Genomic DNA, 26,679 nt, shown 5'->3' with positions numbered 1-26,679 from the left:
GGTAAATCTAAAATTATGCTAAACAAAATCTATAGTTTAAACCCACTCTAGAAATTATAATTTAATTGATTTAGATACCCTAAACCAGGCTTGGGCTATGGGGTTGTTTTTTAATGGATATGGGACTAGAGAGATGGCTCAGTGGTTAAGAGTACACACTGCTTTCAAAGAGGACTCAAGTTCAGCTTTCAGCACCCATGCTGGGTGGCTCACAACTGCCTGCAACTCCAGCTACAAGAGATTCCTTTTGGACTCCACTGGCACTGTATTTATATGCACCCTTTACATACACACTCTTAAAAACTTAAAAACTTAAAAAAGATTACTGAATATTTTGATATGTAGGCAAATTTCAAAAAAGCATGGATATACATTGGAAGGAGCTACACAGCTGTGGGACATAACGGACATCATCAGGATCTTGTGAATAGCAGGCAGGTGCTCTCTAACACTGAGCTATGGCCCCAGTCTATCACACCTTGCTAATGGGCTGCATTTATTGTTGTATTTGTTTGCAGAAATAGATAGCTAATTCTCATGGCCTTTTACATTGCATAAATGGATATTCAGATATAATCTTTGGGGGTGAGAATTGGGTGAATGGAACACCTATAATCTGAGTTTATAGTGGCAATTGACCATTTACAGGTAATTTGAATATAATCTATGGGCAATGAAAGGTTTCTCCTGTTCCAGGCCTCCTGAGCTAACTTACTTAGTTAGACATTTAGGCCTTATGTGTCCTCATATTTTCTTAGTCCACACAGCCCGTCTGTCCTCTCTCAGGACAAGTTATAACCATTATAAGAAATGGTGCAGGTATCTTAACCATATTCCTGTTAATCTTTCCTGGCAGGTGTGTCTGTTTCTCAAATGCTGCATTGATGTATTTCGGGGTTCCCGTCTGGGATTCTACTGAGCCCTGCCTGTGGCTGACAAGAAGATCCTCCCCTGAAGATGCCTGAGAGTTCGTATAATCCTCTAAAGACTGACTAATACAAGCCTACATAAGCTCCCTCCCCAGCCTCAAAGCTGGGCTAGATGCAATCTTTACTCCAGAGCTCCCTGGGGATCAGGCGCAGAGTAGTCTCTACCTGCTACCATACCCATGTTGACTCTTCCGAGTTCCATCCTGTATCCCTCATGTTCTTGTGAGTTTTGCTTGAATTCACTTGCACACAAACTCTGCCACTCTTAGAAGGCAGACTCAGCCTCCATTCTTTACTGGGTGTGATGGAGAAGGGATAGGTAGGGTTCTCTAGTGGCATTACCTGATGATATTTTCCCTCTGGCCAGCCCTGCCTAGCAGGAAGCTCTCAGCAAGTCTTGCCACCCTCTTCTCTGTGCCTGCTTCCTCACCCATAGGCTCAACTCTGAAACTGCAGTTGCCTCCTAGTAGATTTGTTTTCATTATCACTACACTTTATGTAAAAAAGAAAATGCATCAGACCAAGTTAATTCCCTTCTTAAAATTCTTAGACCTTCTGGAGTCTTTCATCCAAAGCAAAAGTCCTCACCAGGGTCTCAAAACCTGGCTTGTCTGTTTCTTTCCTAACAATTCTTCCCATGCCCCTCCAACAGCATTTGTGGACTGACACTTCTCCAAGGCTGAGCAGGCTTGGGACTGTTTGTGACTGCAAATCAATGGTCAGAAATTCTCCCAGTCATCTCTGGTCTGTGGTCTCATCACAGTCCCTGTCCCTATCTGGTTGTTTCCTTGCCCTTCCTCCCAGGCCCATCAATTTGATGGCTATCTCTTTCTTTAAAATAGTACTGCAAAAGGAGTCCTTGCCTGTTGTGATCACATGTTTGCCCATTGCCTGCTGAAGCACTTGGCATGCAGTGGCTGCTGGATAAATGTATAGCCAAAAAGAGGCAGTGGAGGATTCCAGTACTGTGGGTTCCAAAGCTCACCGTGAGGATGGGGATGTACAGTGTTGAACCTGACAAGGCTCAGGGGTTACTTTCACTTCTGTAAATGACAGAACCTTAGTTCCAACTGCACCTGCTTGCTAGTCTACCCCATTGAGGTCTGTCACAATGATAGGACAAACCTGGGTTGCCTTGAGGTACGAACAGCAGCATTATTTTTTTTTTTTAATTAACTTGAGTATTTCTTATATACATTTCAAGTGTTATTCCCTTTCCCGGTTTCCGGGCAAACATCCCCCTCCCCCCTCCCCTTCCTTATGGGTGTTCCCCTCCCAACCCTCCCCCCATTGCCGCCCTCCCCCCATAGACTAGTTCACTGGGGGTTCAGTCTTAGCAGGACCCAGGGCTTCCCCTTCCACTGGTGCTCTTACTAGGATATTCATTGCTACCTATGGGGTCAGAGTCCAGGGTCAGTCCATGTATAGTCTTTAGGTAGTGGCTTAGTCCCTGGAAGCTCTGGTTGCTTGGCATTGTTGTACTTTTGGGGTCTCGAGTCCCTTCAAGCTCTTCCAGTTCTTTCTCTGATTCCTTCAACGGGGGACCTATTCTCAGTTCAGTGGTTTGCTGCTGGCATTCGCCTCTATATTTGCTGTATTCTGGCTGTGTCTCTCAGGAGCGATCTACATCCGGCTCCTGTCGGTCTGCACTTCTTTGCTTCATCCATCTTGTCTAATTGGGTGGCTGTATATGTATGGGCCACATGTGGGGCAGGCTCTGAATGGGTGTTCCTTCAGTCTCTGTTTTAATCTTTGCCTCTCCCTTCCCTGCCAAGGGTATTCTTTTTCCTCATTTAAAGAAGGAGTGAAGCATTCACATTTTGATCATCCGTCTTGAGTTTCGTTTGTTCTAGGGATCTAGGGTAATTCAAGCATTTGGGCTAATAGCCACTTATCAATGAGTGCATACCATGTATGTCTTTCTGTGATTGGGTTAGCTCACTCAGGATGATATTTTCCAGTTCCAACCATTTGCCTACGAATTTCATAAACTCGTTGTTTTTGATAGCTGAGTAATATTCCATTGTGTAGATGTACCACATTTTCTGTATCCATTCCTCTGTTGAAGGGCATCTGGGTTCTTTCCAGCTTCTGGCTATTATAAATAAGGCGAACAGCAGCATTCTTGAGTAGAAAGACCAATGAGTAACCTGGTAGTCCAACACTGGGTCTCTGTTGAGCAGGGGAAACATCCGGGGAAACATCCCTAGGCCTCAGACTTGACCCTCTTGAAAGCTCAGCAAGGTCGATGGGCATTCCTGTTTTTCTAGCCACCACATCACCGCTTCACGGAGGAGCTTCTCTAGCTCACTGCCAGGGTCCCCCGTACTCCCACTGCGATTGCTGGCTCCAATGAACACTCAAGCTACTCACATCACTCCCTGGGTTACTAATAGAAAACACAGAAAAAGTACTGCTCCAGAGACCCCCTGCCTGCCCTTCGAGGGCTCTGTAGGCCTCACTGGCACTGGGATCATGATTGCAGATTGAGCAATCAAAGTCAGAAAAATAGCTGCAGGCCCCAACTCTGGCAGTCAGGTGGAGCTGGCCTGCAAACATCAAAATCACACAGTTGAGAAGGCCGGCAGCTGAAAAGGCTTTGGGAGGTCTCTCACTGTGTATAAGCACTGAGGTTGAACACACGATCTCAGAACTAGCTGCTGAGGACCACAGAAGGAAGGGAAAAGGGATGTCTGATAAATTCCCCGTGGTGCCTTGGAACCTCTGTCTCTAAATGAAAATCTGAGTTTCCACTGCACTTGGCCAGAATGAATATGGGAGCGGCTGTATGCTTAGTACACTTGGCTTAGGGTCTTGCAACATCTGAAAATTGCCATTTCCTTTAAAAGTGCTTCTCCAACTCTTATACCAGTATCTGCAGCCACCAAGTTAAGTCCAGTGTGTACTTTCAAACACTGTCTAATGCCAGGCATGGAGGCATTTGCTTGTATAAAACAAGGAGGCTGAAGCGGGCTGCCTGAGCTTACCAGTTTGAGGACTGCTTGGGCAATATAGCAAGACTCCATCTAGAAAGAAAGAAAGAAAGAAAGAACAAAATCTATCTATCTATCTATCTATCTATCTATCTATCTATCTATCATCTATCTATCTATAGAGAGAGGAAAGGAAGAAAGAAAGAGAGAAAGAAAGAAGGAAAGAAAGAAAGGAAGAAAGAGAGAAAGAAGAAACAAAGAACTCTCAAATGTCATTTATGTGTTTGCAACTTTCACATATGGTCATTAGTGGTGTTCTTGGCTACATGTATCACTGGGTTCACGTCCATTCTAATAGAACTGGAAAATGTTAACTCCTGGTGATGGCTCTGTAATAATATGAGTACTCTAATATTACACTAATGGAAACAAAGCTATTGGCCTGCCAGCAATAGAAAAGATCAGTGCATATATTTCTGTATAGTAATGCTAATTGATAACAGTAATAAATGACCAGGCCATGCTATTATTATGCACTGTAGTATACTTTATATCATTATTTTACAGTATGCTACCATTTGTGAAGAATACTTATGAAAACAATATTCTGGGGCCTGGGAATAACCCAGTGGTAGAGTACTTATCTGACATCCATGAGGTCTTGTGGGTTAATTCCTAACACCATGCAAAACAACCAACATGTAACAATAGCAGTTCCTGTTACCCCCAGAAGTTGTCTAATCCATTTCATGTATCTCAAGTCTCTTGGTTACATGGAGAATCCATTTAGAGTGGCTGACCTTCCATCTAAGTGAGCAAGCAGGGCTAGGCAAGGTTGGACTTTGGCTGAAATCTGTAGGAGACTAGAATCCCCACCCAACTTGGGATGGACTTACAATGGCTGGTGCTGGAACTTGAAGGTGGCTCCTATAAGGGATCTCAGCTCTACCATTTTTAAAGCTGAGTGACATAGCACTGCATCTTGGTGCATAGATACTGAGTAAGTGATACACACTAGGAGCCTAGCTGACTGTGTGGTAAGTAAATGAATGGCTGAGATGCCAATATCTCTAAGCTGGAGATAGCTTCTGGGATACTTGGGATATCTGGCCATTACCATTTCAAAATTGTAACAGCTTGTTGACAGTCACTGATTTCCCTCATCGTACACCATTTCTGTGCATTGTGAGAGTCTTTTTTTTTTTTTTTTTTTGCTATTTGCCCCTTGCAAATGCTACAAGCTTTAAGGTTTTCTCAGTTTCAGGGGGAGCCTGCTTTCTCACAAGGGTGGGTGCACACTGCACCCAAGGGAACAGCCCTTACCTATGCATGGTACTCTCACTTTCCTGCCTCACCCCCCACACAATCTTTGCATATATTGGTTACTCTCTTGAAGAGGAGGCTCCAGCTAGAATGGGTCTCATCAGATGTCCCCCTGCTTATCAATGACTCCTGCCCAGTTTTTTTCAAATTCTTCTCTAATTCTTTCCTTACTTGCCAGCACTTTCTAAGACCACTGCCCCAATAATCCTCAAGTAGGCTCTGCTTCTGGATGGACCCAGGGTGATGCTGTATTTCAACTAAATATTGGAGAAGACTTTATGTTTTGACTCTGGGCTGATACAGGATCTGAAAAAGTAGACAGGGCATCTACCCAGGGTTTGATCTTCAGGGGTCTACAATCTGATGTCAGAGCTGAATCTAAAATTTGTGCAGCTGTATATCAGATCACATTGGAATATGCCTGGCTAGGCAGCCTTGAGAGCCAGCTGCTCCTTGCTACTCTATGGACTGACTAAGGTGAGGACTTCCAGGCAGTTGCCCAGCATGTTTTCCATGAAGTAGTAGTAGTAGTAGTAGTAGTAGTAGTAGTAGCAGCAGCAGCAGCAGCAGCAGCAGCAGCAGCAGCAGCACAGTTGAAAAGTCTTCAGGGTTTTTTGTGGTGTCTCCTCCCTCCAGTTCCCTTTGCTGGTGTTTGAAGGAAAGAGGACTGGCTGGTAATTGTTTCTAGCATTATAGGTAGTTCTTATAATTAGAGGAGAAAGCAGGGCTTTCTTGCTTGAATGAGACATGTCTGAAGAGGCAAAGAAAAAACCTTCATATAAAGTTGCCTTTACCAAGGCAGGTCTAAGAAAAATTTCACCAGGTAGACAAAACACTAAGATGTTTGTATTTATTTTTCTGGTCCAAAAACTCATCCTTAATGTTGTGCGGAAAAACATCTTCCTTTTTTCCCTGAATTTACATGGTATTCACATCTGTGGTGCTTCTGATTCTTTGGAAAGATTGGGTTCATGTTCCAGGTGTCCTTTTGGTTCAAAGGCATTCGATGTTTGTACTTAGGGTTCCAATTTTGAATTGGAAAGACACTGGATAGCCTGTGGTGGTAGCATAGGGATGAGCTGTGTTTAAGTTTCCAGATTTATGTAACGGAGTAGAAGGATAGCCTCAGGATAGACAGGAAAAGCTCCATGCCTAGCTGGTGGCCCATACAAAACCTTCTCTAACTCATGCTTCCAAAATTGATGCATACCATTATATACATATATATGTGTTGTGTGAAAATTGCCTTTGATCATCTTCCTTCCCATAATTCCTCCTTTCACATGGACTCTGTGCTTAGCTATGTGACTTCTTTGTCCATATGGTCTACTCAGACAATAAATTTTTTTATTGGTAGTGCCTCCCTATTCCCTGACTACTCTCTCCAATTGTTTTCAAGAACTTTACAAGACTTACTGTGTCCACATGCAGCATTAGGACTAGCCTTTTGGATGGGAGACAAACAGCTCTGGCACCAATGATGGCCCCCCTAGCTAAGAGCTAGCAACACCCACACACATGGAAGTGAACCCATGCTTTAGCCACTCAAGCCTTGAAGAACCAAATGTTTAATGAACTTGCTCAATAAGAGATGGTTGAGGTTTCAAGTCATTATGTATTGGGATGTTCGTTCAGGGTCTCCAAGTTATCACTAATGCCTGGATAATATGTGACCTTCTCCTTTTCCTATACAGCTGACTTCCTCCCCCCTTTCCACATAGAGAACATGGAATGATTTGCCAAAAATCACCTCAGATGGCTTCATATCATTGTACATTTGGTTCAGAATCTTTGTCTTACATTCTCATTAGTACTTTAAACCTATGGTAATTATTAGGCTTGCCACAAACTATTTGGTGCTATCATTTCAGAGAGATTGCATATTCCTATTTCACAAATTTGTCTTAAAGAGTATTTTGATAGTTATACGTCAATATAATTGATTTTGCATGTAACCTTGTGTGTTTTGCTTTATTTATTAAAACATGTAACTCTGAAAAGATACCCAGAGACGTCACCACACTGCCAGTGGAAAAGAACAAAAAGCTAAGGCCTTTGCAATTCTTTTCATAGAAAAATACATTGGGTTGTTTGTTGCAGGTTACTTGCTCAAACTTGTTGCTCAAAATAGTGGTGTAACATATGGAAACATTCACAAGAAAAAGGATTTTATAAATAAATATACATATATAAATATTTTATAAAGAAATATATAATATATTATATATTTTATAAATACATATATATTTTAATAAAACTATATACATATATATATACACATACACATATACACATACACACATATGTATGTATTTGGAATATATATGTGTTCCAAAAATTCTAGTCATTCCTGATTTGGCAACATTATAAAAGCAAAAAGAATTTCATAATTTTGGTAAGCAAAGAAAGCCAGTTTAAGTTTGTACCTGCACAAATGAGAAGATACTAAGGCTGTGTGTACTAGAAAGAATAGAAAATGAATGGTATTATTAAAGAGAAAATGTACCACTTCCAGATACTCAGATTAAAGAATTTGCAAATCTATCACTGATCAAATAAGTTTGTATTTATTTAAAGGTGATGAATCAATACTTTCTACTTATGTAGTGGACATCTGGTCAACCACTATCCCCAAAAATGTCCCAGAATTGAGTATTGTTTTTCAGGGCAATCAAGTTTCCTATGCTCCAGTTGTTATACTTGCAATATGGTTATGGTATCTCTATCATCTTTCTTGACAGAGCTTACATGAAGTTAAAAAATTAGACCACAGTAGGAAAACAAGCTCGTAAAAAGAAGCAACTATCATTAAAGGGATGCAGGTTAAGCCTGTACAATTGTTCATTAAGTGAACCAATAAATTTACATCTGCTCATAGCAGATGTAGTTCACTTGCATCAGTAGCCCATCAAATCCAAAAAAAGTATGTCAGCAGTGATTTATAAAAGGACCTTATCAATCTCACTATGCAGCTAGCTCTGCTTTACTGGGTCAGAGATTTTAGTAGATTGGAAGAATGTAGCACATGAAAGGCCTACTCATGTGAATTTCAAACCTTAATAGCTTAAAGTGAAAACAACTGATTTCTACTTTAATGATACATAAAATCTTCATTCAGAAAACCAAAGTCAAGACTAATGTTAAAAAAAGAGAAAGGAAAGAAAGGAGGGGAGGAAGGAAGGAAGGAAGGAAGGAAGGGAGGGAGGGAGGGAGGAAGGGAGGGAGGGGGGCAAAGGAAGAAAGAAAGAAAGAAAGAAAGAAAGAAAGAAAGAAAAAGAAAGAGAAGACTAGACCTGTAGAACCTCAGAAGAAAGAGATTAAAACACATAAACTGAGGACATGAACTTGAACTTCAGCTTGTGGGTACAGTGGTACCATGTGGCAGTCTAAGAGCACATTTAGACGTTTCTCTCTTTTATGGTCTGTGTACCTTTCTTTGTTCCATCATCCAAGTAGATGCTAATTCTTGATGTTTATTATCCCACTGGGCCAGCGATGCCTCAACTTTACCTTGGTCCCCTTTGGTGACTGAGAAACAAGTTCTAATTAGTAGACACAGAGATAGGAGGCTATCACCCCCTCCTTGTGGTTAAGGAAGATTTGACATAGTTAAAATTATGGTTGGTTGGGGAACACACTTGCATCTTTGCCACTGGGCCATTCCTGATACTCATATACATTAAAGGCTATGGAGAGAACTGTAAGTGTGAAGCTTAGGCTTAACAGAAAATTTGACTCCTAGTTTAGTCTTCAATGCAATGCTTTTAGGTTTGGTATTAATCTGAGTCCTTTAACCTGCAGAAGCTGTATTTGTCCCAACTCATCAGCCAATGTATATGGGCCCATAATTCAGCCATGGTAAGAAGAAAATGAGATTGGGGGAAAAAGAAAACTGGAACCAGGAGCCAGATTATCTCTCTCCACTGCCACAGTAGGCCATACAGATTTTATAGTTATTTTTTTCTCTGAACGTGTAGCAATAGGTAACTTTGGTCTTGGAATTGGGAGACAAAATGAGAAGAAAGTGGGAAAATGCATCTCTATTGTTCAGACCACAGTCTGTTTGGGTTCAAGGGTGGCCACTGATACAATCAGCTGCTGAATGGACTGCCTAATCACTGAACCTAGAGATAATTTGGGCTTCATTTGAGTGCCAAGTGGAACCTCTCAGAGAATCCTGTCTTCACCCTTTGTAAACCATCATTCTACCATGTGGTCCTACCAGTCTAACCCTTGACCTGTAGTATTGTGTTCCAGGACTGTCAATCATTCTCCACTAGAAAATAAGTTTTATCATGATACTCTATTCTCTGTTTCTTCCCACTGCTTAGAACAAGGCCTCAAATGTAGTGGAGGAGAAGCAAATTTTCAATGCATCTTGTGAGGAAAGATTATCCTACAGAACTATGAAAGTATGAACCCAGAGGATGTACAATAAGTGTTTGTCTCTGTTGTTAAGTTTCCTAGGACAGTTTCTTTTTCTTTAAAGCAGAAGGTATTTTATTTATCCTAAAAATTGTGGAGGGGGGTTATAGTATCTGTGCTTTAAAAAATTGTTTTAATTAAAAAAATACAGGATTTTATTATTTATCAATGAAATTCAGGGTTCTCCTGGTACTGTGGTTGCAAGCTTGAGCGACCATGCCTACCAGCGCCATAGAATCTGACTTGAAACTGGTTCCGTCCCCCAAACTGTTTAGCTCTAGCTTCTAAGTAATACATTCCCATGACACTTCTTCATTCCATCCCATTTGATTGGACACATGGTCCAAGCTGGGCCAATCAAAGGCATTCCAAGAGAATCTTGAATATGGAGTGCAAGCATCAAAGGCAGTTCCAGAATGGGTTACACTGCAAGTATCAACCACGCCATGCTTCCTGCCTCAAGAAATGCAAATGCCGAGTCTTTCTTTAATCAAACTTGGTACCGATTATGGCATGCACTTAAAATATTTAGCATCCTCTATACGCTAATAAACATAAAATGTAAAAATGAAGTTTTATGAAGTGCAAAATACCCCAAAGTTGTGTTCACATCAAACTTTTCTATCAAACACAGAGAAGGTTGCACGAGATATCATATGCAGTGGTGCGTTCCAAGTCTGCTTTAGGGAGAATTCTTGAAAATGTAGGTCTACATGGCAAAAGACCCTACTAGGAAATTTTTGGATTATTTTCACATTATCACCTGCTGTGTGATAATTAGAGGCAGGAAGTGATTTTAACAACAGAAAGTGAGGTTGGGGATTTAGCTCAGTGGTAGAGCACTTGCCTAGCAGGCGCAAGGCTCTGGGTTCAGTCCCCAGCTCCGAAAAAAAAACACAAAAAAACGAACAACAGACAGTGAATCCACCGAACAGAAGGTGGCAGAGACAGATAAGAAAGAATAACGAGGAAGGAAATAGAAAGTGGGGAGGGTGAGATCATTTATTTTGGAAGTGTCTGAATGCTTACTTGGTTGTCTGACCTGTCTTTTCTTTATTTCTCATGGTTTGACTATTCAACATTTACTTAAATTTTTAAACCAATAAATTTCTCTTTTACCAGAACTATCTACACTTGTTTTGTACTCCCATATGCAACACCCAAATAGCTGTCTAATTAAAAAAAATTATTCACGAAGCTTTGTTGTCAAAACAGAGCAGATTTCTTTTTTTTTTTTTTTTTTTTTTTGGTTCTTTTTTTCGGAGCTGGGGACCGAACCCAGGGCCTTGCGCTTCCTAGGTAAGCGCTCTACCACTGAGCTAAATCCCCAGCCCCCAGAGCAGATTTCTTATCCTGTTTTGAGACTGTCAGAGAGCAAAGGCCTCTGGTGTGTGAATAAGTGAGGAGATTCCCTCTTGAAGAATGAACCTTCCCAAGACAGAAAACCTGGACGAGATGAGGCAGAGTGGCCCGAGCCTAGAGCCAGCCCTGAAGTGTGAGGCAGTAAAACTGGCTGTAGGTCTTGTCACGTGGTGAATAGTTACATCTGGGCCATGTGTATGATTTCTTACTTTCTAAAAATATAGTTTACAAGTTTATTCCAGATCCTCAAATCTATGATTCTAAACAAGAAGAGGTAGAAAAGAAGACAAATATGGGATAGGGGGACCGTTTTTCTCAAGGGTCATTGGTTTTCTGACCGAGAGTAGAAAATAGGAATGTGTAGAAGCTAAGTGGGAGCTGGCCATTTATTGTGGAGGCCAGAGGAGAAGTGACAGGCAGACATTGCTTTAGCCTTCAGGCCTGGAGCATCTTTGCCCTCTTGTATCTTTCAAAGGCTGCAAATAAGACTTCATGTGGAAAAAGGGACTGCCAAGATTCTAAATTTTGACCAGCTTTAAGGAAAGAATTCTGGAATGCTAGATTGAGTCATTATTAGCTTCCTTATCATCAAATTCATTCTGTGCCACAACAGGATCTTTAGCACTGAGTCAGAAGTATAAGGAGCAGGAAGAATAGTTTTCTCCTTAATAAGGGCTCATCAATTCTCTCACAAAATAGGACTCTGTGCTCCTTGGCATGACTAGCACTGAGGAGGTGGCTTTCAACAGTTCCTTTATTTGCCCCACTCACCATCATCATGGTGCTCTGTGAGATAGGAAATAGGCAGTGAGCATCACAACAGTCTCTCGCTTGGCTTGATGTCTAAGATGTGCATGTCCATAGTCAAGTTGAATGTTCTGAAAACTATAAGCTCACTGAGGAAGGTTTTGCTCCTCAGAAAGGTAAGACCTAAGTTTTCTAGCTACCCTGTCTGACTGCACATATTTCCGCAGTCCTCTGTTCTCACAGGTCCCAATACTAGAAAGGGCAAAGAAGTCTGGTAATCTGATTTTGGCTATACCCATGAGCTCACCACAAAATTGGCTTTAAGAAAATGCTATGTGTTTTTATCATTAACTGTTATGTATGTGTAAGCTTGTTCATGGGTAGAAAGGTAGCAATTAATACCCTAAGATCTTTAGAAATAGCTTGACCAACACTGTCCTGTGTAAGTGCTGAAAATATTATCTACTACTCAGTGTGTTGCTATAGAGATTAAATACAAAACTAGCTACAATAGATAGGACTCTAATAATTATCACACAGCAGGTGATAATGTGAAAATAATCCAAAAATTTCCTAGTAGGGTCTTTTGCCATGTAGACCTCCATTTCCAAGAATTCTCCCTAAAGCAGACTTAGAACTCACCACTGCATATGATATCTCGTGCAACCTTCTCTGTGTTTGATAGAAAAGTTTGATGTGAACACAACTTTGGGGTATTTTGCACTTCATAAAACTTCATTTTTACATTTTATGTTTATTAGCGTATAGAGGATGCTAAATATTTTAAGTGCATGCCATAATCGGTACCAAGTTTGATTAAAGAAAGACTCGGCATTTGCATTTCTTTCCTTGTATATTGTACACATGTATAAAGAAAGCACACATGTCAATCTGATAAGAAAACGAACTCCACCCCACATATGACCATCTCATTGTAGCAGCAGCAGCAGCAGCAGCAGCAGCAGCAGCAGCAGCAGCAGCAGCAGCAGCAAGAGAAACCTCTGAGCACAAGGCTGGAAACAAACAGCACCAACAGATGTGGTTTTGGTGATGGTTCATTGAACAGCTCGCAGCACATTTCTTTTGCACAGTAAAAAATAGTTTTCATATTTCCTTTGTTTCCCTCAAGGGTCCTTGAAATCCAATGCATAAAGCAAGAGGGGGTTAGTGTTTACTTAAGTGAAAACTGGGTCTCTTTGGGTATCTAAACATAATTCTAAGGATCATGAGGCCATTCCCAAAGCAGAGATGCTATCAAAGGCATTTTAAAATCCTTCCCCAAGTAGAAAAAATCAAATACTCCTGAAACATCTTCCCAATTTATCACGTATGCTGTTAAAGTGAAAAAGTAACGTGATACCACGAGCCATTGATTCTCTAAAAAGAAAACACAATAGAGAAGAAAAGAAGCATATATTCTTCAAATAACCTACAATCAAGAAGTCTAGAAGTACACCTGGGCAAACATTGGCTAATGGAGTTCAGGGACCCATCTTTCTCATTCAGAGGATGGGAGGTAGCAGCAACAGTTGCTGGCATTCATAGTAACCACCTCTTTTTCTTTACATCTGTGAACACCAGGATTGGTTCAGTTCAGGTGAGTTGTTCAAGGTTGTACAGCTAATATAGTTGGGGTGATCTGCAGCCTCTGTCTCTCTTTCCAGTGCTCAGTGAACTCTTCCGAACATTTAGTTGTCTCTGGTCACTCATACCATCATATGCACCTGACTTAGCTTGGAGGACTATGCTCTTGGAGGTTTGCTGACTCCCTAGCAGCATGCAGTCCATTAGAGCAGTGGTTCTCAACCTGTGGGTTGCAACCCCTTTGGAGGGGTTGTCAAACAACCCTTTCACAGAGAGATATCCTGAATATCAGATATTTACACCGTGATTCATAACAGTAGCGAAACTATAGTTATGAGGTAGCAAGGATATAATTTTATGGTTGGGGATGTTATCACAATATGAGGAACTGCATTAAAGGGTGGCAGCATTAGGAAGGTTGAGAACCACTCTGTTAGAAGGTCTCAGTGGATTATGTGTAAATGTGGAAAGCTTGTGGGTAGAAAGAAAACATGTGGACTTATAGTTAAACAAGAGCTCCAAACAGTTAGTGCTTCCAAGGAAATTATGTGAAATGGCCTAAGCCAAAAGTTGAGTGTACTATCTAGCCCGCATTTAGTTCATTATTTGTTACTTTCTTTGTAGCCATTCGACTGTGTATATATTCTGCAGAAAACTAGTTTTTTAAATTTACTTTATGAGAAAAGAAGGAGAAAAAGACATAAAAATTTTCTCATTCAGTGGGTGATATACATTGCTTTCTCTAAGATAAACGAGGCTAATTTGCTTTGCCTCTTTTTCCTCTTCTAAAACAGAGAATGCTGGAAGTAAAAGGACATTTTTGCAGAAAGCCAAATCAACATGGACAGCAGGTATACATTATGCTGATCCTAATACAGTAGTGAGTGCTTCTGAAGACAAGGGCTGGCCAAAGGCATAAATCAATGCCACAATCTATGTATGGGTAAGGATTAAAAATATCATTTGATACTAATGAACAATAGAAACGTTTATATGTATGCACAGTGCATGCTAAACACCTTGGCTTCATATGTGAAAATGACTTAAATTACTCTTCGTTAATGGCTGTTAATCTCTGAATACAGTTCTGCTTTTAGCATTACTTTTCTTGAGAATTCTTTATGCTTCATTAGCATTTTAACCCCTAGCTCGTAGACGATAAAACATGTTAGTAGAATAATAAATTGTTTACCATAGTTTGTCAGCTAGTTGAGGTAAGTCAAAGCACCTCTTTCAGACATAATTTTATCTCAACATTTAGGGTGAATCTGCTTGCAGGGCTACCAAAAAATTACTGTATTTTCCAGGTTGAAATATCTGGTTGACACAAGGCAGAACTAGTTACAGGGGTGGAATTCATTTCTCTGCAAAGAAGTGGTGATATCCCCAGTCACTCGCTCTCCAAATCTACCTGGTGCAGGGAGGGTATCAAGAAATCAAGAGCTGTCATCTCTGATCTCTGGGGCTTCTCTATTCTAAGGAAGAAAAATGTGTAGCTAGGTAATTATAAAGCTACGCTATAAACCTTCGAGGGAGGTGGAAGTCGTAAACTGATAAACAGAAGGAAAATTCTAAAAGTAGGGGCTGGGGAACTAACCTATATCCTACTTTATTCTGAATCTCTGACTAATGGCCCACAATGGGGAGTTTTCAGGGGATGAAAGTGCAAAAATACTGCATTTTTCTCTCCTGGTCACCTTGGTTTTGCATGCTCCATGAATTTCAGATTGAAGAGTAGGTTTTCTGGCCTAGAAGGTACCAAGATTCTTGACACTTCAGTCTTTCCCCTTGGTAAGAAGTGGTTTACACAGGCAGGTATCCCTACGAAGGTGAATGCTGAAATACAAAACTATAATAAAGGGATTATATATTGTCTTGTGGTTACCATGTAAATGAAGACGAATTTACCCAAAGGCATATCTTAGTTATTTATTTAGTCTAAGTGACTAAGTATGTTTCTTAATATACTCATTTTTGATAAAGTGGCCTTGCTGTAGGTAGATACTGACCAGTACAGGAAGCCTTAGGTCAATTGCGTATGTCGAATTTTTTTTAATGTGTGTGCATATGCCTGGACATGCATGGGTGTTCATGCATTTGGGTGCTTATATGTTTCGAGGCCAGAAGATAGCCCCAGAAGCCAGGACTCACGTATAACATCTGCTTCATTTCAGTCAGGGTTTCTTGATGGCATAGGGCTCCTCATTAGGATGGTCTAGCTGGTCAGTCCTTTTGTCTCTGTCTTCCCAGCACTGAGACCACAGGCATGGGCGACCATGCCTTGTTTTTCGTGTGGGTTCTGGAGATTAAATTTAGGTCCTTCAGCTTGCAAGACAAACAACTTTATTTGCTGCACCAACCTTATAACCTCCATGTTCTCTCCTAAGTTAGGTTAAAAGAAAGAGATCCTGTTTAAAACATGTCTCCTAAAGTACTTCTGTCTGGATAGGGTATGCTCAACATGTCATACTGAGAGCAGAAACATTTATTTTATTAACGACTGTGTCTGCAGAACCAATGTAGTGTGTTTTGGGTAAATGGTAGCTTGTTCAAAAAAAAAGTTTGATGAATTAAGGAATGAATGAATGAATGTGTTACAGTAACTGCTGATGTTGTTTGAGGAGTATATGGACAGTCAAGTTAGAAAATCCCATTACGTTTAACAATTTCTCAAACATAAATCAGGAATATGATTTTGATTTCTTGTAAAAATCCTCTCATGAATTTATAAGAGACTTCTCATTAAAATAAAAGACATCATTTGACAGGACTACCTCATATGAAAATAGTTTACTGATGTCCTTCCCAGCAGCTTTCTGGCATTTATTTCCCTCTACTTTCCATTTACCAATTAAAAAAAAAAGTCACAGTGTGTTTTATCTATGGCTGGCCATCAGGCCAACATCTACTAACTACAGGGGAATTTAAGAAACTCTCTGTTTTACATTTCCCAGTAAGCATTTTGTGAAGCTGTAAAAAGGAAAAATATAAACAAAGGATGTCAACGGCTTGGCCCCAGACTCTTCATGGAAAGAGAAGCCAGTCTAGTTTGCCTGTCTCCAAGCTCATCTGAGAGCAGTCTCTAAAACAAAAACAAAAATGAGGCAGGAGTGCAGGGCTGCACTCTGGCCTCCGGGGGGCACCCGAGAGAGACTTTCGTTTCCACCCATGCAGCCCAGTATAGCGCAGAAACCACTGATTCAAGCCTGCAGGTATGGGATGTCATCTTCTAAGTGCAAAAATCTAGAACCAGTGTCATCTGAATGAAAGAAATGAAGGGGAAGTGGAGACCAGCCACTCGGTTTGTAGAACTTGTCACTTTGGGAAAAATTCGCCTTGCCCTTGATGTCTAAAATGATGACCCACCACTGGGGGAAGCCAAGGAGTGAGTCAGCAGATCTTACAGATCCATCAGTCTTGGGATTATCAGGCCAAAACAACAGCAAAAGGATCAGATTTATCTATCTTTTTTAACAAGAAGCTATAAAGTTAGCAGAGCAGTCATTTAGCATTAACCCCAAATAGGTATCAAAACTCACTTTCTCTAGACTGACTGAAAAGGGGACATGGCTCTTTAAAACAGGATTTTCCCTCTCTTTCTTTTGGGAATAAAGACTTGTTCGTAACAACTGCTTAACTACTGTAAAGGTTAATGTTTGTGAGTCAGCAAAATCCAATCAGTAAACCATCAATGATATCTTTTCTTGACATGTAACAGTTTACCTGGGTGGAACAATGCTGGAATCTGAGGGTCAACTATAAAGACAAGGAGTCTTTCCTGAAATATGTGGTCTCTCCTCTCTCCTCCCCTCCCCTTCCCATCTCTGTCTCTGTCTCTCTGTCTCTCTCTGTCTCTCTGTCTCTCTCTGTCTCTCTCTCTCTGTCTCTCTCTCTGTCTCTCTCTGTCTCTCTGTCTCTCTCTGTCTCTCTCTCTGTCTCTCTCTGTCTCTGTCTCTCTCTCTGTCTTTCTCTCTCTCTGTCTCTGTCTCTCTGTCTCTGTCTCTCTGTCTCTCTCTCTCTGTCTCTCTCTCTGTCTCTCTCTCTGTCTCTCTGTCTCTCTGTCTCTCTGTCTCTCTCTCTCTCTCTCTCTCTCTCTGTAATGGAGATGAAACCCAGAGCCTCACATATAGTAAGTAAGTACTCAGCCACTGAGCTGTACCCTCAACCCTGTGTGATCAATTTTGACACTGGTTACAGTATCACGTGATTCAGGTTATATAGAAATCTTACTTTTTAAATACTTAGCAGCTCAGAGATTGTACAGAGGCATCCCTTCTCTCTTCTAAGTGGCAGATGGAAAGCAGAAGTTAGAAAATAACAGCCAACGAACTGCTTTATGTAAGACATAGGAGATGAGAAAAGCAGAATCTTGAAGTGAAAATTCAAAACTAATTTATTTTTTCAAGGAATTTAAAATGTTTGTGAAAGCTGCAGGATAGTATCTACTAGATGACCATGAATCTGAGTAAGGAGGGCTGACACTCAAAGCAGTGAGGATGGAGAACAGCTTTGAGGTAAAAGGCAAGACTTCTTGTCTGACCAGAAAGACAATGTCAAATAATTTGGGGCTGGGGGAGTACAAAAAACAACTAATAAAGGGATATGATACTGGGGACACATGAATCCTAAGATCTATGACTGCAAGTTCACAGCCCAAGCATTGCTGAGACAATGGGAGCTGAAAGGCTTTCTTGTGAGGCCCCATACACATAGCTGGGGCATTTCAGCTGCGTCAGAGGCAGCTATACTGACAAACACCATCTGTGGATGAGGAGACCAAGTTTTACAGTGCCCCAGTGGGTTATTAGAAGACTGATTCTGAAACAGGAAATTATAAACACTTGCTTCAGGAGAGCTGTGGGGCTCCTGGCTGCCAACCAGCATCCTCACAGGCATGCCTGTGAGGAAAAGATGGGAAAAAATCGTGTGCAGAGGCCTGCAGTATAGTTTAGGAAATGAGTGCTTGCTTAGCGTGCTTAATTCTCTGGGTTCAATCCTGTCTTCTGTCTGTCTATTCATCCATCCATCCATCCACCCATCCATCTGTCCACCCATCCATCCGTCTGTCCATCCATCCATCCATCCATCCGTCCATCATCCATCCATCCATCCATCCATCCATCCATCCATCCATCCACCTATCATCTATCTACCAATCATGCATATTCACTGTTACTCATTTGACCAGCAAGAAAAGCAATGATACAAGAAGCAACGGGGTACATTCAGCTAACGGCCTGGTCTCTGGAGTCAGACTGACTACAATTATTCCTGTTCTGCTCTCTGATACCTCGTTTAGCTTCTCTTGGCTCTATCGCAGCCACTTCGCCTGTAAAACTGAAATGAGAAGAGAAACTTAGGTACAAAGTCATCACCAACACTTGGTGAACTATCGGCAGACGTGGCTCAGGTCACCCCCCTCCCCCAAAGTACTTCAGATTAGTCACTGCCTTAGGCATCTCTGGCCTTTAAAAGCGAATCCATGGTTTACTAAATTCTATTGCATTGTATCAGACACATCACTGTAGTTTACATAGCTCATTTAAAATCAGCATCCACTTGAGCTTTTTCACAGGGAGAAGCATGGCGAGCGATCCTGGTGAAGACAATAGTGTAAAAACCACAGATATTGTTATAGCAAAAATAGCAATTCTGACGTCTTTTTTCCTTTCATAGGACTAGTCTCTTTGAAACAAGTTTCTCCACTCACCGTGTCTTGCTTCCTTGACACTGTGATTCATTTCTTCCTTTTCTCTTACCTGAGAAATGTCCTCTGGACCCAGCTTGACAACCCCCTACTATAGTTTCAATGACACACCCTGCCCCCAATTTCCCATGGGCTGTGAGCTAGGAGGTCAGAACATCACCACATCACATTTCTCATGCCACTGTTTTGGTAAATAACAAAAGTGGGGGAAGTCACACTGTGTGTCAGTCAAAAGGGAAGTAACAAAACCTATGCTTGTAACTGCCATTTCTTCCTCTGCAGTAATGGCGCTGTTGGCTATTTTGGTTTAGTATTTCTGCCAGTATTTGGAGTTTTGACGTTCTATTATGGGAGTGGCAACTACAAGGTTAAAAGGAGAAAGTGTGTAGTTTAAGACTTCAGCTCTGGGATGTAGGGAACCAGGAAGAATCAGCCTGATTAGTTGGAAAAGAAATGGTTTCAGTTATCCACCTCTGCTCACCCCAGGTTTATAAAATGTTACCATTCCACTCCCACCCCCCACCTCCCCATTTTTAGGCACTGGTTTTATTTGTCACGCAGCATGAAACACATTGTGAAAAACTGACCTCTTCCTGCCCCAATTCAGTGCATTTGCCAATGTGGACTCTTCAGAGGGAGGGAGAGACAGTTCTACACCTTGTTTATTATTCAAAGATGCATTCTAGGACCTCTGATAATCCGGTTCCTGACCTGCTTTTAAATTTCCCTAGCATGGGATCATCTCAAATAGTTTGTTCTAGTTAAATATGAAACATCGAGACTACAATTCACTTATGGGTCCAGACTATATGTCCATGTAGGTACGCATATCCTGGAGAATGATGGCGAATGATGTTAAAACACAGTGTTATTTTTAATGAATCACCCTTGATGATAGTGACGTGTTTCTCCATAATACCGGGGATTAAAGTACTCTGTTAATTTCTGGATGTTAGCCAGAGCCTCGTTGCATTGTTAGTTATATTAGTTTCAGCTCAGAAATCAACTTTAGAGTATAATATCTAATTCTAAGATCATCATTCAAAGCCTTCCATAGGGGGTTCTAATTCTATTCTAGAAAACTCTAAGCAAGCTTTCAGCTATCTCCAATGGCTGGACATTTGCAGGATTCACTGAAGAGAGAGAGCTCGGCTTACATAACTTGAAGTTGTTTACTCAGCAGGCTGTTCTGATTTCTTCTCAGCCTTCTCAAGACCTATGTCTGTTTGAAACCCTACCCTCACTACCGCTTACCTTTACTCTCAGATGAATTACTTACACTTTCATAATTTTTCCCGTTGTTTTACTGCTTTTTCATTTTGGATTTCTGTGACCAATTTTATTGCTCACTATTTCTATTAAGATTACTAGATGCTAAACTTACTGAGGTCAAAAACCCATATAACCATGTAATTGTATATCCCCTGTGGGGTTGATTTATGTATCTGGTGCTTTCTGACTGATCAATATCTTCCTATTAGGTTGGTGCCTGCTGGCAAGGGATGACATTGCAGAATGTATCCAGTGCTGAGGCCAAACCCATAATTTTTCCTGCTTTTCTGGTGCTGTAAAGCAATCTCATAACGTGAGAAGCATTGTTTCTTGATAGTGCATCATTTACAAAAAATCAGGATTTTCTTTTGTTTCCTCATTCAATCTCTTGATTACATTATTTTTATTTCTACAGTGGTCAAAGGCAACAGTTCTCCTGAAGGCCAGCTGCGATGCAGTTGCTAGGTGTCATTGGAGAAGAAATCAATTGTTCAGCTGATAACCTTTACTATGGGGTTAACTCCAGAGTTTAGGAATATTATCTAACAAATTAAGGGGCAGCCTGCCTTGGAGATGTGGGTGTTTTATAAAGTAAAAGTTAAATTATCAATTCTTGGGAGATTGTACCACGAAGAGATTGTAGAAACTGTAAATTATTTTGTGCTGGGAATGCCAAATGTGGAAACCAACAATAAACAAACAAGCAGGTCCCATCCCAGTGTCTGCAGGATTGTTTCCTGGATTCTCCCTATGCCTCTCTGCTCCCACCTCCTTCACCATATTGTCCTGGATTTTCAAAATTCAAACTTAAAATGAAGGAAAAAATCTTTCTATTTTTCCCACTGAAGTTTTTCCATGACATAAATGTTAAATCTATGTTCCAGGTACGTTTCCTTTTATTTTCTCAGCTAGCTGGCCTATATTTAGCTGTATAATTATTCATATTGCCTCTTTCTCCCACACTGCACCCTCGGCCAGCTTCACTGCAGTGCTGTACCCCTTTCCTTTGCCTTCCACTCTACAGTAAACACAGCAGTAATTACTAACATTCAAGCACATAATTCAAGCAGTGTTAGGCTTTGCATTTGACGCAACTGCGCAGAACTGTCTGGATGTGCACTATCACGGTAAAGCATTTAAATAGACTCCTCCCCATATTTCTCCCCCACCTCCCATCAATGAAACATAGTTGTTTATTATATATGAAGATTTCAGAGTTATAAACTCCCATGCAGCTACAAAAATCTGGAATAAATGTCCACTGGAAGCAATTTCCATCTACACACAATAATATACTGGCATATACAAACATGGAAACACATGATTTTCAGAAAAAGGTAAAAGAACCCATGAATAAATAGCTGGAGATAAAATAATTCTTTTTAATAGACAGGGAATTTTAGTACCTTTGGAAGACAGATGATTGGAGTTATAACTAAGTAGACACAATTCCAGACCTTTTGAAGGTCTTTAAAGGGGTTCATGCTAACATTTCTTTAATGCATTATATACATCTTTACACGTGAAGCTGTTATTCTCATTTAACAACTGCTGAAAGCATATCATCTTTTTTAGTCTTGATACATTCGTGACAATTATGGGAATCTAAATTGAACAGATATGTATTATCCTGACAATTTTTGCTCATGCAGAGTCTCCAAGCCTCGGAGAAGAAAATACTTATCATGACCTCAGCAAAATCCTTCAGTGCCATAATAGAAATTACAGTGAATCTTGGGGTCAGTTCCTGCTTCAGCCTATGTATAACCCTGAAGGACATCTTTAAGTTCTCCCAAGGATGTCAAAATCTACATCAATAGAGCTGCCACAACCAGTGCTATGAAATTCACTAACTCCAAAACCATGGCCAGAGAGATTGAAATTTCTTCGGGGCTGTATATGCTTGTTTCTATCTAGTTTTCAGAATAAAGGGAGAGCAACCAAGGGATTTATTTCCTAAAATTAGTTCTTCTTAGTTCAGATAACCCATATTCTTGATAAAAAAAAAACCCATAGGGATGCAATTGTCCTATGTCTAGATAGTACTCGCATTATCATATAAGCCCACTTGAGCCCACCTAATATCAACATATCTACCCCGTGTTAAAAACAAAAAATTACAGTGTTCGTGTCATAATGGAGGCTAAGTGACCGTTTTTAAAAGTATGCTTTCTTTTTCTGTTTTTCTGTTTTTCTGTTTGTTTTGTTTTGTTGCTTTTTTTTTCTTAACCAAGGCACAGGGAGAAATACAGAAGGCTTCTACAAGTAGTCTGTTATTTCTTGAAGCTACGTGGGAGGTGAGGAAGAGAGCAGGCAATTGTCTGTAAATAAATCCCCGATGACAGGATTTATTCTTCTGCCTTTCTTTTAATCTATCACGCCAGCTTTATTAAGACTTTCTCTAAGATCTGGATCTCAGAGAGAAAATTTGGCCTCCAGCCCTAGCCAGGCGGCTCTGCAGCAGGTAATGCGGCGCTGCAGCCGGATCGCTGTCCGCGGTGCTGAAAGGTCAGGGCGCCGACACGGGCGCCGAGCACTCCTGTCCAGGGTGCTGAGCTCCCTCCACGCACCCCAACAGCCTAGCCCACCGCGCTAACCCCCTAGAGCTTTGCCACTCTGCAGCCCCTTCCCGCCTGCAGCTGACTTGGGGCAGGCGGCATAAATCAAGTCTGTGGGACGTGGAGGCTGCTACCGTTGCGGCAGCTCAGCTTGCCCAGGGCGGGAACTACCCCCCTTCTCCTTTCGCCTCCCCAGCGCCCACACCCTGCCTTCTCATCTCCCTTGGGTAGCAGTGCCCTAAACACTACAGTCATAATCATAGGGTTGGAACGAACGACAAGATCATGTTTTGCTTTTAAATTCTAGTCTACAGGAAAAAAAACCGCAAGCCTAATAACCTAAACATATCTCAAAACTGCATCGCAAGATGGAAGAGGGTCCCACGGCTGCTTCAAAAGAGTAAGTTATTATTCTATACACATCCTCGCTATTTTTTCCACCACTCCACCTGCAGTGTCCCCATTCACTCCTTCTCCCAACAGCTCACCTGAAAAATACTTTTATGTGGCCCCAGGCAAGAATCTAGGCAGACGAGCACACAGGGAATACCGCACCCTAAGTGCACCACTACTTGTATTTACCCAGGCTCACTTGGGCTGCCAGCTGCAGTCCCTTCTGTGTATGCAGCCATGCAGGGCCAGGGCCAGGATCGGAGGAGGGGGCTCTTTACCTTGTCTTCTTCAGAGGATGCTGTCCGCTGATCCCTGCAGGTAGCAAGAGTGGAGGAGCCGCCGGGTAGGGAGGGAAGGAAAGACAGCTCCAGACCTCCCCGAGGTTTCGTCTTCAATGCAACGTGAGCTCTGCCCTCATCAAAGATGGCCGTTCCTTTGACGTCAGCAGCTTTTAATAGCCGGCTCCTCGAGGGGCGGGGAGGAAGTGTGATGGGGGAGGGCGGAGGGAGGAAGGTGGCTGGGGGCGGTAGGGGAGGAGCCGGGAGGTGCGGAGCGCTTGACTCAGCTCCCCGAGCGCTTTGCAGCAAACCTTTTTATTTCAATCTTTTATAAACATCCAAATGGAGCGATTCTTTTGACTCCATTTTAGCACTGTCTTGGGAAACACACATTTCTTGCGACTGTTTTCCTGATGGCCTATGCCTTTCCTTGTGTGTGCATGCATATGTGAATATATGTATGTATATAGGTGTGTTTGGAATGTATATACAATTACAATAATGTAAATACATACATATTTATATGTAAAACGTTCCCCTGATGATTTGTCTTTGGTTGAGTCACAGACACGAGAGGAAGGTAAAGGAATAGAAGGGTAACGATATGAGGGATTGGGATAGATTTCTGTTGTGATTTATTTTCTCCAGAGAAGGGGGTCTGTCTGAAGAGGCATTCCCCTTGGCTCTCACCAGCTCCTTGCCTGACCAGGTTACTTAGGTTGCTATTTTTATGAGTAGTTATTGTATTAAAGCAGCATTGCGGGTTTAGTGTTCTCATTTAATCATAGCCAGTTGGGGAAAGGCTCACACTTTTCTTTTAAAGTACGTCAGAGCAGTTATCGCCAAGATAACGCTGGAGATGGGAAAAGGGAGAGGGAAGCTAGTTAGCCCTGCTAGTTTGCCTTTGCGGTCTCAGGGCTTTGAGTTGTGAGTTGTTTGCTCAGGGCTTATAGATGACTAGATGACGCTGTATCCGGTTGAATTTGCAGTCCGGACCTAGGATGATGTTCGGGTTTCTTAGACCATGTCCAGAGGACGAAGCATGCATGTCCAGACATCAGGAGGGAAGGTGGCTAGGACCTGACAGAAATCTGGAGTGTCACTCACTCATTACACAAGCCCCTGGCACTTGCAGTGGCCAAACCACTGAAGCTCGGGGGGAGGGGGAGGGGGAGGGGGCTGGAATGAGCAAGAACGTCCACTTCTGCTGGTTCAGATGAAAGATTAGAAGTAATAACCACACAACATAATCCTGTCTTCGCTTGTCGTGCGTCAGGAGCCGTCAGGAGCGGTCAGGAGCTGGGGAGGGCGGGCGGCGATATGCAAATAACTCGGTGGTGCAGCCTCTGGATGATTCACAGGTGTTGGGGAGGTTGTCCGGGTTCTAGGCAGTGAGGGAGAGCTGGGGAGCGCGTGGGAGGTGGGGGACCTCTTCTCAGGAACTGTTTGTACTTTTCCGCGGAGGATGCGATTAGAAGTCGTGCCTTGCAATCTTAAAACTTGATGGCCTCTTGGGCGATGGAAAATCCTTTTCTCTTAGAAACACATACACACACACACACACACACACACACACACACACACACACACACACACACAAAGCAACGTGCAAACGCTACCCCGCCACACAGGCCCCCCACCGTCTCAGTCACACACACACACACACACACACACACACACACACACACACACACACACACACAAGCTCACTGGCTTTAAAAGCAGGCTTAGGTGATAAAGCTTTTAATTGTAGGTGAAGATGGTCGGGGAGCCGAGGTGGGAGGGGGAAGACTTGTAAAGGGATTGTGTGGACCAGAGGAGCACAATTCGCTTTTTCGGAAAGATACCCAGATCCAAGGGATATTTTGAAATCTTAATGTTTGCGATGATAATGGTGTTTGGATTTTTATTAAAACCAGATTCCTGGAGTATTGCTGCTGCAATTTGCTTATTTAAAAATTATTCAACATTTGAAAATTTTGTACGACAGAAAAAAAATATGCCTGGTCCTCCCTCAGCTGCCACTCTAGCTCTTATTTTCATTATAATAAAGCTCGAAGGAATAGGCTTAAGAATGTAATCTTTTTCCGTTATGATATGACTTGAAAATAAAAAGGCAGCATTCAGGGTTGGCAGAGATAGACAAACTACCCTGCAATAAGGAGAAAGAAAATATGTATAGGGCTCTCTGACTAGAAATCATTCAGGCAGAAAGTTTGTGAAAGAATGGGGGCGGGGGATTTTCCATTTTTTTTAAAGTACGTCATTGATGGATCCTCATTCTGCAGGCAAAAGTGATGTGGCAAGCACCGGAGAGAAGTGCTCGGTGTTCCTCACACTGACAACTTCAAAAATTACAGAGAGGAAGACAGAGTCATACTGACTCATGGTGCCACAGAAAACACTAGCATCCCCTCAGAAAGAGGTGACACATTGTTCATATCTGTATGCTCCTTCAGAAAGTGATGCTGTATGAGAATTTCTTCATGCTTGGGAAGCACTAAGATCTAATCTGAGAGAGTCTGGGAAAGCAGAAGCTTTTTGTATATAACAGGATAGTCCTTAATATACTTTGAATATCATAATGAGATTTCCTCCAAGGGTGTTTTCTCTTGTTTCATTAAAATAAAGCACAACAAACAAAAACTCCCATGGTGATGTTTGACAGTCCCTGGCCATCAGATTTACTCTGGCCCATACAGAGAAGCAAGGTGAAGATAATTTTGCTCTGAAATGATTTAGCTGCTTCTGAGTCCCCTCTATAAAGAACCAGTATGTACAGTTACTGATGCCAAGGAATTCGCTGCTGTGATTGATGGGTATGTGTGGTATGCTAATGCAATCTCTGAACGCTCCCTGCTATACCATGCCCCCAAGCATTCTAATTTGCAATGGTTATGCTTGGAATACTAAGTAAAGTTCAAGATTCATAGCCAGGTGGGAGGCTGAGCCAGGTGCTTCACTGTGAGTTCAAGGCCAGCCTGAGCTATATAGTAAGTTGAAGCTAGCTGGACTTTATAGTAAGATCTTGCTCTAAAACTGCAAAATATGAATGAATAAATACATGAATAAATAAAAATACAGAAAACAAGCAAGAAAAAAATTCCCCAAAACTCCAAGGATCATTAGTTGGCTTGATAATAACAATTTTTGATGAATTACTTTTGT

General features: G+C 41.6%; 1 protein-coding gene and 1 long non-coding RNA gene across 7 annotated transcripts in view; one reads left to right on the top strand and one right to left on the bottom strand.

Annotated features, from left to right (window-relative positions):
- Positions 1 to 23,674, bottom strand: part of Snap25 (synaptosome associated protein 25) — an 81,871-nt gene extending 58,197 nt beyond the window's left edge. For 2 of the 5 annotated variants that reach the window (NM_001270575.1, NM_030991.3), the window contains exon 1: positions 23,512 to 23,658. The gene's annotated coding sequence lies outside the window, so the exon portion shown is untranslated. Of the gene's footprint in view, positions 1 to 23,328 lie in introns of all 5 variants that reach the window. The other 3 variants (XM_063283127.1, XM_039104314.2, NM_001270576.1) reach the window with 3 other exon arrangements.
- The window catches only part of LOC108350472 (uncharacterized), a 189,722-nt gene continuing 174,205 nt past the window's right edge, over positions 11,163 to 26,679 (top strand). For both annotated transcript variants that reach the window (XR_010064909.1, XR_010064910.1), the window contains exon 1: positions 11,163 to 23,240. This is a non-coding gene — a long non-coding RNA (uncharacterized LOC108350472). The remainder of the gene's footprint in view (positions 23,241 to 26,679) is intronic.

This window comes from Rattus norvegicus, chromosome 3 (genome assembly GCF_036323735.1).
Source record: "Rattus norvegicus strain BN/NHsdMcwi chromosome 3, GRCr8, whole genome shotgun sequence".
Lineage (NCBI taxonomy): Eukaryota > Metazoa > Chordata > Mammalia > Rodentia > Muridae > Rattus > Rattus norvegicus.
Note: the sequence above shows the minus strand (reverse complement) of the source record. Positions and strands in the feature narration are given on the sequence as shown.